The sequence below is a fragment of the Arvicanthis niloticus genome, chromosome 28 (genome assembly GCF_011762505.2).
Source record: "Arvicanthis niloticus isolate mArvNil1 chromosome 28, mArvNil1.pat.X, whole genome shotgun sequence".
NCBI classification, from domain to species: Eukaryota; Metazoa; Chordata; class Mammalia; order Rodentia; family Muridae; genus Arvicanthis; species Arvicanthis niloticus.
The window spans coordinates 17,664,318-17,678,182 of record NC_133436.1 but is presented as its reverse complement, the minus strand read 5'-3'; the positions used below and the strand labels follow the sequence as shown (position 1 = coordinate 17,678,182).

Genomic DNA, 13,865 nt, shown 5'->3' with positions numbered 1-13,865 from the left:
AGACTTTCTCTGGCCCGCTCTAGATGTATTACTGCAGTCAGTGTCCTCCTATGTCCAGTGTGCAGGCTGTGCCCACTTCACTCCTTTATGAACAGTTGCATTTAACTTTTTGGTGACAGAACAGTTCATAAATATAATTTTCCCGCCACTCTCTACTTGCTTGAGCTCAATGAAAGCCAAATGCAAAATCCCTGAAATGTGTGTGTGTGGTGGTGGTGGGGAGAACAGGATGAAAATGATCTTGGGGTATAAGAAAAATACATGTAATATAGCAGATTATCATTATTATTATTATTATTATTATTATTATTATTATTATTATATTTGCTTTATATCCCAATATCAACACCCTCTATTCCCAGTACTACCTCATACAGGTCCTTCCCCCACCCCTCCCCCTCCTCCTCTGAAAATGGGAGTCCCCCAGAATTACCTCCCACCCCCTACCCATCAAGTCACTGCAACACTAGGTACATCCTTTCCCACTGAGGCCAGACAAGGTGGCCCAGTTAGGGGAACAGACAGGATCCGTAGACAGTTAACAGATTCAGGGACAGCCCCCATTCCAGTTGTTGGGGGACCTGCATCAAGACAAAGCTGCTACGTATGTCCAGGGGCTGACTCTCGTTTTAAATGCAGGTCTCTTATGATTTTTTTTTTCTTTCTGTCGTTACAAGTGATGGAGCTAGCTAGTCAGCCCTTGGAAGAGGATGTTGCAATTGACAAAATCAAAAGCTAGACACCACATACCCATCGGTCTTCTTTTAGCAATTTTTATAGCTAAATTCTGAAAGCTTAGATGTCCTTTTGCTTGGTTTCTTAATCTTTGACTCCTGAAGGCAGTGTCTGCCAAGTACGGTTGTAACAATGTTGAGAAGATAAGATGTTTAAACCTCCACCACACCTTTGAGCATGAGCTTTGCAATTAGATTTTCCTTCTTGTTGTTGCCCTTTCGAGAGACAGAGTTTCACATGGGCTGGAGTTAGCTATGACCTCACTGTGTAGCTGAGGAGGACGCGGAATCTCTGATCTTATTTACAGAATGCTGAGATGACAGCCATCCATCATCTCACTAAGTTTCACTTTATATGATGCTTAGGATTGAACCCAGGACCTTAAGCGTGGTAGGCAAACACTCTTGCAACTGAGCTACGTGCCCAACCTCTTGACAAGCAATTTCTGAAGGTGTATTGCTTCTGCCACTTTGTATGACACTGAGTGAATTACTTAATATTCTGAGCCTCAGCTTTTTCCTGGATGGAGATTAACTAAAATCACAGCCTAGAGCATAGGATGTCTGAACAGCATTCAACTCAACACAGAAAAGTGCAGTCAGTAAATCAGCAGGGGCCTGTGCTCACTTGATGGGGATCACATTAAGGTTATAGAGGAATTACAACGTAGGATTCGCCCTAATTGAAGGGTGTCCTGCTGTTTGATGCAGTGTATGGCTTTGTGTTGTTTGGGATGTTACAGACAATAGAAATGCAAATGGAAAACAACAAGGAAAATGGCCTCTTAAAGGAGCAAAAGGACTCAGAGGATGCTGGGTCAAAGGTCAGGACTTTGTCTAACACATGCACCTCAGGTCCTTATACAACTTTGAGTTCACAGTGGCAAGTAATGCCTCCTCACTGATCCCACTGAACCGGACTATGCAGCCCAGAGCTGGTATCTGAATGTGAACTCCTGGTTCTCCGCCCAGTTCTTCCCGTGACGCCTTGTTAAAATACAGGTCGTGCTGTCTAACCCTCAGTCTCTCATTCAGGGACCTGAGGTTGGACCCAAGAAGCAGTATTTCTGACAGGCTTCCAGGATGCTCATGGCGTGGAGCTGTAGTTCATATTTGAGGACAGTTTCTATAAAGGCCAGAGGTGAAGGAAAACATTCCCCCCAGACCTTTGGTGTGCTCTTCTCACTGCCTGGCTTATTATGTAAAGGTTACTTATTAATAAAATGATGAGTCACCATCATTAAGGGTTTGGGATTTTAGTTGTAAGTGAAACGTTTTTCACTCGGTCAACAACCTGCTCAGGAGGGAGGTTTCTTATTAAAGGAAAGGGCAGTATGTATCATGGGGGGGGGGGCTGTACCCTGCCATTTCTTTTCTTGGTGGGGCAGGTTTGCTTTTGTATCCATGCCCTTTGCCTGATGTCAGACAAGCTGGGTAAGGACACTCATTGCAGGTCTGCTGCCTAATTGTCTGGGGTTCTTTTTTTTACTTTGAGTACAGTCTGATAAACCAGGTTTTTCCTGGGCAGAAGACTCAGGCCCACTTAACCTTGTAAGGTGAAATCTTTAATAACAAGAATATAAGAAAGGGTAAAACCGCTACTTGTATGTGAATATATTTTCTCTGTGCTTCTGCCTTCTGCCAGACTGAAAGGGAACTCTAGAAGAGATGATTGCAGCCTTGCAGATTAAGGTCCCTTGAGTGTCCCCTGGGGCAGAAGGCTAGTTATTTAGGTCTGCAGACCCCTTGGCTTAGATAGAGACATAGTGGCACCCAGAGAATAAGGAAGGTGTCACACATGTCTGGCCTCTGGAATGAACCCACCCTGGCAAAAGAAAGCCGGAAGGAGGCCAGACCCATGGTTTTCATACTTGCTTAGCATTCAGAAATAACTTTGTGATGCCAAGACCAGGGGTTGTGATCTTGATAAAATAAAAAAATTTAAGTCCTGAAAATACACTGAGTTACCACAAGTTCTCTTTTATTAAAAGTTCAAGCCAACAAGTTTCACATTCCACAGAGTACTAGCCATGTGGGGAACGGGGCGTGCCACCCGGAGCACACTAGGGTCACTCCTCTTCTCTCCAGGATTTCCAAACAAGAAAAATGATCGTCTGTGATTTTCACTTGGTTTTGAAATCTCCTTGGACCTCATGCCAGTCTTCGAGTAAAGCCGTTATCGAAAGTTGAATCTAATGTTTTTTTTTTTTTTTCTTTTTGGTTGACATCCACTTTTTACCACCACTGTGTTGTGTAAGGCTGGTACCCCACTGAGAATGAACACGTGGATCTCTAGTGAACAAAATGGAAAGATATTCTTGAATACAAAGCCAGGCACAGAATATCGTGTATGGTGTGCTAGCCAGAAACACAGTGAAGAGTGTGGCAGGTTTCTAGTGTTTTTCTGTTTTCGGGCAGTAGTGTTGCAAGAGATTTTCAGTTTTCCCTCTGTTTTACACTTTTGTGTATAATTGGAGCTCGTTAAAGTACTGCCTAGTCATTGGAAAGTCAAGGAAAGCAGCTCGTTCTGTAAGACACTTCCTGGGACACTTCCGTCTTCAGCTGCTGGGAGGAGCAGCCATTAGCTTTGGTGAATTCTGTTGGTAGAAAGTGACTCCAAGTTATCATTTCACGTGTCTGAGCTTCCCATGTATGACAGACAGAGCAAGAGACCTGTTCTAAGCAACTCCAGGAGAATTAAATAAAAGATAAAATAAAATCACTTTCTCCAGCTGATCTATGTCTCCTCTCGTGTGCCAAAACCTCTGCCAAGCACTTGGCGTGTAAAATGGACTCTCTATCATGCTCTATAAAAGAGGAAGCATTTTTAAAATCTTTATTGTACAGATAAGAGATCTGAATCCTGAGGAGGCTAGCTAATTTCCCAAAAGTCAGACTCCAAATGGTAGACTCCAGATTCCATCCCAGGGTTATACAGTTCCAGATCCGGTGCTTTTAATAATTTCAAAATGACTAGCTGAAACACAAACACTTTTTTCCCCTTTATTTGTGGGGTTTTATATGGTAAGAACCTAGTAGTTTAATTAGGGCATAAAAATTTACCCTTCAGGCTGAAAAGATGGGTTAGTAGGTAAGAACACTAACTTCTGCTCTTCGAAAGGTCCTGAGTTCAATTCCCAGCAATCACATGGTGGCTCACTATCTGTAATGGGATCCGATACCCTCTTCTGGTGTGTCTGATGACAGCTACAGAGTACTCATATATACGTTAAATAAATAAATAAATAAATAAATAAATAAATAAATAAGAAAATAACGCTTAAAAATTTAGCCTTCATGTTTCAGGAAAAAAAATATCCATCATCATTTTCCATTTAATTTCCAGGAATATATTCAACTTTTAAAAGTCAACCTTCCATGTCTAGTTTACCTGATTTCTAACCCCAGTCATTAATTTTGTAAGCCTATTTTCTTCAGTTGTATATTTTGTTTTAAAAAAAAAAAGATTTGTTTATTTTATGCATATGAATCCTTTGAATCTTTAGACAAACCAGTGAAGAGCATCAGATCCCATTACAGATGGTTGTGAGCCACCATGTGGTTGCTGGGAATTGAACTCAGGACCTCTGGAAGAGCAGCCAGCACTGAGCCATCTCTCCAGCCCCAGTTATATATTTTCAAGCCATATAGATGGCAATACCATTCTGTGTCCACGTAGACAAACAGGCCATGCCTTGTTCTTTTCAAAGAATCTATGTGATGAGAGCCTTCCTCTTACATAACTGTATACAAATACCATATGTCCTTCTTGTCCTGATAACTGAGTCTTGCTCAGAGAGAATTAATTGAGGCTGCCACCATGTGGCATGTAAAATGGACTCTCTATCATGCTCTATAGACTTCCCCACCCTGGCTCATTTTCGTCACCACTAGATCTTCAGTGTTGCCTGACTCTGCACTACTCTTTGCTTCCTCTAGAGCAGTGGTTCTCAACTGTCCTCATGCTGTGACCCATTAATACAGTTCCTCATGTTGTGGTGTCTTCCAAATATAAAAGTATTCTCGTTGCTTTTTTATAACCAGAAATTTGCTACTGTTAGAATCCTAATGCAAAAAGCTGATATGCAGGATATCTGATACTGTGACTCCTGGGAAAGGGTCATTCTATGGCCAAAGGGGTCATGACCCACAAGGTTGAGAACCACTGCTAATGCTTGTGGAATCTCTCCTGTCAGTTTTCATTGTTGTTAGAGGCAAGAGTGGACATTTCTAAATACTCTTCAAGGTAACTTAAAAACAAACCACACAGAGGATGTTATAGAGTGCTTGCCTACAGTGTATGAGTTCTTGGGATCAATCCCTAGCACCACTGAAGAAGGAGGAGAAGGGGAGAGGTAGACAGAGCGAGAAGGTTACAAAGGTGGTCTCTCTACTCATTTCTACCTTCTGGAGATCTTCTAAAAAGAAGAACGATGTGATACTTTGGTCACCACAGTGATCAATGTGAAGGATTATAGGACAATGGCTGTTCATTTCACGAATGAACCATTCCCACACGCCTACACCATTTAGTACACTAGCTGCTAACATTTACATAGAAATTCAAGAAGAGAATATCTCCTCTAATTGCACTGGCCCCACTTCAGGCTCTCCGTGGTTGTATGTGACTGGTTTCTCTTGTGTTAGACACTGCAGAATAACTTTCTATCATTCTCTCACTACTTTCTGAGTCATGGTCATTTGAAAATGCTTCAGAGTAATTGAGACTTCATGGAAGGGCTGTTATTCTTAGGAATAAAACATAGCTTAAAGTGGGAGATGTAAAATCACTAACATCTTATGATAGGTTGTTGGGCCGTGAAAGGGGTCTTGGGTTTTGGTAGAAGCGTTGGCTGGAAGTAGCCCGGAGACCCTGCAAAAGATGGGCGTTTATTCTGCCTCGATCTTAGAATCCAAGCTCCTAACACGTGGCATAGACCTCCGTTTAACATGCATCATTCAGTCATGTAGGACAAAGCAGCTCCTCCCAGAGAGGTTTGTGTCATCATCCACAGTTGAGGGCATGACTATGGGCTTTAGCCTCAAGAGATTTCCACGTTAATGAGTTACCTAAAGGCCAGAGGGCGTGGCTAATTAAGTGACCCTCCTCCCCCTTTCCCTCCCTATTTAAGTCAGCTCCCCCTGGCTTAAGTGGGGGGTGTACATCCAGATTCAACTATCTGTCATGCCAATAAAGATCTTGGAATTCCGGACTTTCTAGTGTCTATTGGGGCCTGTCACTGCACCTAACTTCTGTTTTGGAAACCCACGGACTTTCTCATGTTATTGGGGCCTGTTGTCTTGTGGCCTTCGTGGAGGACCTCCCCGCATCCGGCCTGCCAGGACCCACAGTAGGTCTTAGGGTTTCCTTCCTTCCTTCCTTCCTTCCTTCCTTCCTTCCTTCCTTCCTTCCTTCCTTTTTTTCCCCTTTCTTCCTTCCTCACTTTCTTCTCTCAGGGCTTTGTAAATTTATACAGTAACTACAAAGTAGTTCTTCTCTTTAAAAGTTAGAAAAGCTCAAAAACCCATTAAAATTGGCTCCAGTGAGTTCTGGTTTATGTCCAAGGTTAAGCTATATAACTAATGTCTACTTTTGCATCCCAGGCCCCTTTCATATATAATAACACTATCTATGAGTTATATATTAATCTATTCTTGAAATAAACATACTATATACATATATATACAAATAAAGTTTGCCTATTCTCGTATTATTATATCTGTAAAGAGCTTTCTAAATAAGACCACATTTGCTGAGAGCTAGAATAGTAAGCACCTATCAGAAAAAGCAGGGAGACCAGAAGTTCAGCATCCCCTGTAGTTTCCCATGAATTTGAGTCCAGCAAATGTGATCTCACTTAGAAAGAAGATCTACCCAGGTGTAATAAAAATGAGGCTAGGGCAGACCAGAAGTGCATTATGACTGAGGGTTCATAAGAGGGACATGGGCTGAGGGACAGAAATACACTAGAGAATGATGTGTTTTCCCAAGGCTTACCAGGGACCCCTGCAGCCTAGAGAGGGGCTTGGAAACTTACTTCTTGGTAAGGTAGCACTAGGCAGAAATATAAATGGACTGCATTTAATCTTTAGTGACCACAATAATGTTTATTATTGAGTGATGTTATGTGTTACTTCATTTAAGAAATGGTAAGACCATTGTTAGAAGCTTACCCTAGGGTATGACTTTTCTAAACAACTGTAGCTTCACCACAAGGCACAGCCTCTTTGGGAGGCAGAACATGGGGAGTTTGACTGCATTTACCCCATACTGGGGCAGGTGCTGGGTGGCAGGGAAGGTCTGAGACACCTCCAGGGGTGGGAAAGTGCAGTCTGAGATGTGGGAAAGCCAGAGCTGGTTGCGGGTGGGGGAGGTCTGCCAGCCTGAGATGAGGCCTTGTGGTTCTCTGACTCTTGGACATCCAGGCACTGCTGGAAGCTGAGGAAGAGCAGAGAACAGAGTTGCGGTCCTGTGTGCTGGTGTTGGCTGTGGTTAAGAGACTAGAGAGGCCTTCTGTGGGAGAATTAAGCTACAGCTCTGCAATTGAGTGCTTCCCACAGCAGATCTTTGATGAAAGAGACAGTTCATGGTTCTAAACAGTTTATCGGCTGTTTATGGCGGAAAATGGATGAAGAGTAATGTATCATACCCAACTTCTCAGGATGGGCCTAAGATTAAATACCTTTTGCAGGGAGGAATGTCTGGGAAGGGAAGCTTATTGGCTAATCCCTATAGGCCTCGAGGTACCTAATTAGCATGGAGAACTCTGTTTTGGGCCTACTGACTATAGAGCATGTTTCTTTTATGTGAGGAGCATGGCACATGTTCCAAGTCAGGAGCTGGGAGTCACCTAAGCCTCAGGTGTGTACCCACCATGTCTCCAGGTCTCGACCTGCTCTATCTTACCAAGCTTCCTGGCATGGTTTTACGTCCCACAAATACCCTTTACCGTTACTCAGATCTTAGGTTGTCCTCAACCTCCCTTTTTCACTGTCCCTTATAACTCATTTTATATAAAGAATTTATATTCATTTTAAATCAATATTCAGTTGTTTGTTATGTCAGTGGGTACTTTGCCTGCATGGATATGCACCACATTCATCTAGGACTCACAGAGATCAGAAGAGGGAGTCAGATCCCCCGCTGGAATTGGACTTAGAGACAATTGTGAGCTGCCATGTGGGTGCTGAGAATCGAACTCGGATCCCCTACAAGAGCAGCCAGTGCTCCTAAGTGTGGAGACATCTGACCAACCTCTTGCTGGTTCAATATCCCCAACACTCACTCTAGTTTCTATTTGAAATTAATTTCTACCATTCAAATTGCCTTTTTAATATACAAGATATGTCCTGTAGCCTCATGTTTTTCACTAAAAAGAACCTTGGACGACAGTTCACTTAAGAGAAGGTTACTGAATCGAGGCCCCTATGGGGGCTTGGGGGGTGGCAGAGAAAAACAGAAACAAAGTCTCTTGACCTTTTAAAGAACATGGATATATTTCTGCAGACTTTTCAGCTGAACATTTAACAACACAACTGTCAAAACCTTAGGGAAGATTTCATCTTTGCCTCTGTTTTGTCCCCCCGCCCCTCCCCCAAACATCTCCCTCAATTGTAAGACCCTATTAGTTATGAGACTTAAAAAAAGTAGCCCTGGAGTAAGGATAACTGAATTTCATTTTTTTTTTTCTTAGAGTCTATAAAAGAAAACCAAAATATTTTCTAATTGTAATAGGTAGGTCCCCTGAAGGGTTTGAGTGCACAATTACTTTCGTACGGTTGGGCCAAGCTTCAGTCAGTTTGGAGGTTTCTGAGTCTAGAAAGTGTCTTTCCCCTGAAGGCAGGATTACCAGAACTCATGTGTGATGCATACACACTCTCCCTCCTTTGGTGAGAATTGTATTATCCTCAGAGGATGAGGGCTGAGATTCAAGAAGATAATGTCTTTCTTATTTCCATCCCCCAAGCCTCCAAACCTGTCAACACAGCCGTCCACCTTGTTGTCTTCCTGTCTAGGAGGTCCTGGGAGAAGGAAATCAGTCCCTGGTGAAGCTGAATTTTGTGCAGCCAGCCATGGTGTTACTCTTGACAGGTAGCAGGCTCCTGCCTTCCTGTGCCTTACAACAATGCCTCTGTACTCAAGGTCTTCAATAGCTGGCTGTCTTTCACAACTGAAATTCTCTAGTTTATAATACCCTCTCATCTTAAAGGCCAAACAAATGAAAATTCTAGGGTATTTTAAAATTACAAAGCCTTTTTTTTTTTTTTTTTTTTTTTTTTTTTTTTTTTTTTTTTTTGGTTTTTCGAGACAGGGTTTCTCCATATAGCCCTGGTTGTCCTGGAACTCACTCTGTAGACCAGGCTGGCCTCGAACTCAGAAATCCGCCTGCCTCTGCCTCCCAAATGCTGGGATTAAAGGCGTGCACCACCACCACCCTGTTTACAAAGCCTTCTAAATAGAAAATAATAGCAAGACTAACAAATATATACAAGATAGCATCATTTACATTTAACACAGTACCAGCCTAGTTTGTCAGAGTTTACATTGTGACTTGTTTATTTTTTGTCTTGATACTAAGGAATAACAGAAGCTGGGTACTATGGGAATGGAATCAGACCCTTAGTTCAAATCCTAATGCTGTGACTGCTCCTCTGGTTTCCCTAGCTAGTCTAGATACGCTTATTGAGCTTCAGTTTCTTGTTTCTAGAACAGTAGTTCTAAACCTTGGGCTGTGACCCTTTGGGAAGACAGAATAGCACTTTCACAGGAGTTGCTTAGGACCATCAGAAAACAGACATGATTATTTACGTTACGATTCACAACAGTAGCAAAGTTACAGTTATGAAGTAGCAGTGAAAATAATTTAATGGTTGGGAGGGGTCACCACAGCATGAGGAACTGTGTTGAGGGGTTGCATCATTAGGAAGGCTGAGAACCATGGTCTATTGTTGTGGCCCGAGCTGCCCCACGTTTGGGGGCCAAAAAAGTTGTGGACCGCTCTATCAGTGTTGGAACCCGCACTGCCAAAAGCCTTGGGGGCTAAGTTGTTAGAGCCTGCACTGCCCCAAGCTGCTCAGGTCCACAGGTCGGGGTTCAGCAAGAGAGAGAGTGGGGACAGATGTGAAGAATGGAGTCAAGGCAGAGTGTGATCCAATCCCATTTATTCTTCAGTCTCTCTTCTTCTCTTGAAGAGAGAAGTCTTGAGTTCTTAGTCCCTAGTTCTTAGTCCCTACTGCCTCCAAGTTCCAAGCTTCTTTCCAAGCTCCCTTACAAGTGCCTAATACTTAATAATAATCTCTTCTGAGTTCTCTAGTCCAAGTGTCTTCTCCCTCAATGCCTAATTCCTATTCCAAGTTGTACTGTAAGTTGTACTCTCTAACCCAATTCCTAGTTCCAAGTTGTACTGAACTCTTCTGTCTGCCTCTTGCCTTTTATATGTCTCTTCTAAGCCACGCCTCTAAGTTGCGCCTTTAAGTCATGCCCTTAGGCCTTGTCTCTAAATCTGATCTCTAAGTCACAGCTTTAAGTCTCACACGCCCAAGGGAAGATCCTGGGTATCTAAAGCAAGATGGTATCGGAGTGTGCTCAGCTGTTGTAGGCTATTGTAATCAAGTCTCTTGTCAGGGTATCTGGCTCAAGATGGCTGCAAGGATGATATCCGCCTTCTGTCAGCTCCCCACAGTCTATAAGGTGGTAGTGACTGCCTCAAGGGTGTAAGGTTACATGAAATAACAGGGAAACATCTAGCAGGTGCCAGGCACATAGTAATCACTTGGCAATGGTTCTTTGCTAATATGAAGGTTTCCTTTTCAAAACTCCTTACAGACCCTGATAACTCAGATGGCTTCCAACCTTCCACTTAATCAACACATCTTCTTTCGATTTTTAAAAGCAATTGACAGACAGACAACAGGCCTCCTAATTCATAAGAACATTTGGGGCTCTTAGTAGTTCGTGTAAGCTGGGTCAGGACACTAAGCATGGCCTTCCACAACCCCTCACCATATTTTGTTTCTTAAACACCTATCTGTGTTCAAATGTGACTTTAGCTAAAGTACTTTTTAAAAGAAAAGCTACGGAAGTGAACTTGCTTTTTGTTTTATAGACAAATCAATTGCACAGAATAATAGGCTTGTGTTTAATGATTCGTGGTAAATATATTAGGTATAGAGAAGACTTAACAAGGCAGAATAAGGCGAAGAGTTGAAATCAGCCTCGCTCTAATGAGCATGACCTTGAAGGCGTCCCCACTGCATCCTCCTTCCGCTCTTGCTTGTTTTGATTGTTTCAAATGATAAAAGTCATGACTTGAACATTTCAGTTTTAAATAATTCCAAAAAAGCCTTCAAGGCCAGTGTATGTTGTAATGAACTCTCTGTTTGGAGTTTTAAGGGAGATGGGTCTTAAACAGCTTAGAAGGCTAAATGATCCTCACAAGGGAAACAGGTCAGTCTTACATAACAGTGACGGTTTCCCTCCCAAAGTCACCCATATCCCCCACCCTCCACACCCATCGCTGTTCTTAAGCCATTAATGTGGAAACGTTTAGACTGCCAAAATGCCTCCCCAGAGGGCAGCTTTCAGTGGAAGTCTGTGTCCAAGTTCAGATGCAAAACCTTTTCTAAATTTGTCCATTTTATGAGCATGTAATGTGTTCCCAAGAAGAACATTATGGACCCATTTCTCCCTTAGTAATTTAATGCTAAACTAATCATATCTTCATCATTTCTCAAACATTCTGGGCAGCCACAACCTTAAAAATATTTGTTTTATGTAACTCTTGTTTTAGCATCCTTTGCACCTCATTCCCAAAGGACCAGTTACCATTGGGAAGAGGTCCACGTTCTCTATATCTTAAATGTTGTTTATGCGCGTACCCACATATACCATGGTAGTGCATGTATGGTCACCAGAAGACAATGTGGGCATCCACTGTCTGCCTGCACCTGCAGTCTCACCTCACCTCATCCTTAGGATGTCCTAGCATTCTCCAAATCTGAACAAAACCAGTAGTACCAGCCACAGCTGCCCCTTTAGTTGGCTGTAGGGTTGGGGTGTCTTGGGCATTGGAACACAGACATGTGGAAATTGCACATTTGTTGGGAAGAATATTTAACCAAGAAATTGCTTCAGTCAGTTGAGAAAAACTCATGCCACCATTCTTAGGCAACATGACAATTGCCTTGGGGCTTTACAAATGGCATCGATTTAATCATCTTAGTGGCTCCAACTACAGCCACCTAGCCCGCTCTTGGTTTCAACTTGCTTTTTGTTTTATTTATTATCTACTTTTCTATGAGTCTTAAATGATCCTTCAACTCTTCCCCCAGTTGTAGAATTTTTTCTGCAGGACTTTGTGCACATTGATTGTATGATGTATCTGTGTCCAGCTGTCTTTCATGAGACCTCTCACATGCTCCAACCCCATCCTTAGACAACTGCTCAGGTGCACCCTGAGACCTCCCCTTACTCCCTCCTCCACTCTCTGCCTTTTCCTGAAAAGCGTGGGTTGAGGAATGATGAGCTCTGAGCAACACAGACAATGTCGTCATTTGATTGGCTGTACTTCCTTGCAGGGGTCCATCGTAATTGGCTCTTTGGATTATTGACATTTCCTTGTAGAAGGAAAGAAAGGGTCACTGGTCCCTCCCCTGAGAGTTTACCAGTCACTTGTATTATGTCCTAATTGTATATAGTTTGGGGATATCCTAGGGTATGTAGGCTGGGGAGAAGTGAAGTGAGAAGAAAAAAGAACAGCTCTGTGGGTAAGCCATCATCCATGCTGGGTGAAGACTTTCCAGTGCTGCTACCTGAGGACTGCCTGACCTCACTCCTGCCAGTAGCCCCTCCCCCATGCCATGTAAATAAGCCCAGTAGACTCACTGGTTTCTAGGGGACCCTTTCCTGGAATCATATCATACTGTGGTTCTCCATAGGGGCCTCATGAGGAGAGGCGTCCTCTACATCTCCCTAGTAAAAGAATTTCTGAAAACACGTGTTAGTTTCTTTCTGTGGCTGACTCTAATTAACAGGATCTCAGTGACTTAACACAATTTATTGTTTTATAGCCCTCGAGGTCATAATTCTGAAATGTGTCTTGGAAAAAAACCAAAATCATGATGTCGCTGGGACTGCACTCCTAGAAGCTTGAGGGAGTAATCCACTTGTTTGACTCTTTTAGCTTCTAGAAGCCACCAGCATTCCCTAGTTATGGTTCCTTTCTCTATCTTCAAAGCCAGTAGTGTAGCATCTTCAGATCTCTGCATCTGACTGTTTTCTCCTCTTACCTTTACAGGAACCATAGTGATTTTAAAAGTCCCACCTGGATAACCTAGACACCCTTCCCACCCACCAATCCTCATGTAATCCAAGATGCAAAGTCCCTTTTGTCAGTAGGGTTGTATCAACTGTCCACAGAGTCTGGAAGTGTATAGAATCATATCTCTTGGGGGTCATTATTCTGTCTTCTGGGTGCATATTCTTCCTTTTTCTCAGCCTTCAGGGAAAAGATTAGTGTGACAACATTTTCTTTGAAAATATCTTCATAATTATTCTCAACTGACACTTGGCAAGATATAGAGTTCTATGTTGAAAATCTCGGTTAATCAAAACAGGAAACTGTGATAAAACAGTCATCAACTTCAGCATCTCAGAAGCTTCACATACTAAACTTTGTTTCTTGGAAGACCTTGTGTGAGCCCACAGGCTCTCAGGGAAAGTTTCTTCAGGAGCTAGCTCAGGGGCCTGGGTTGTTTCCATCTTGTGACATTATCCAACAGGAGGTCACTATGGTGGTTTTTATTCCTTCATCCCAAATGTGATACAGTTGCTTTTCTGAGCAGTTCATTGGCCAGGCTAGAAAAAGGGTCTGTGCAACTCAGGAGGGCTTGGTGGTGATGGGCATGGCTTGGTGGTGGTGGTGGTGGGCGAGCTGGAAAGTCAAGCAAGCAGGCAAGTGCCCCAAGCAGTTCCTGTCCCTACCACAGGGCCATTTCCCCTGTACATTGTGAAAGTCTTCATTTATTTTACTGTAGATTTCAGCATTTCTGTTAATAATATTTCCAAGGCGCTTTATCTGAAAATCTAATCTGTCTCTATGGAAGCTGTTATTCTTAGTGTTTGGAAAGTTT

At 42.8% G+C, this 13,865-nt stretch overlaps 1 protein-coding gene across 1 annotated transcript in view; it reads left to right on the top strand.

The window, feature by feature from the left end:
* Ust (uronyl 2-sulfotransferase) overlaps positions 1-13,865 on the top strand; it is a 300,209-nt gene that overhangs the window by 120,293 nt on the left and 166,051 nt on the right. The gene's annotated exons all lie outside the window — the stretch shown is intronic.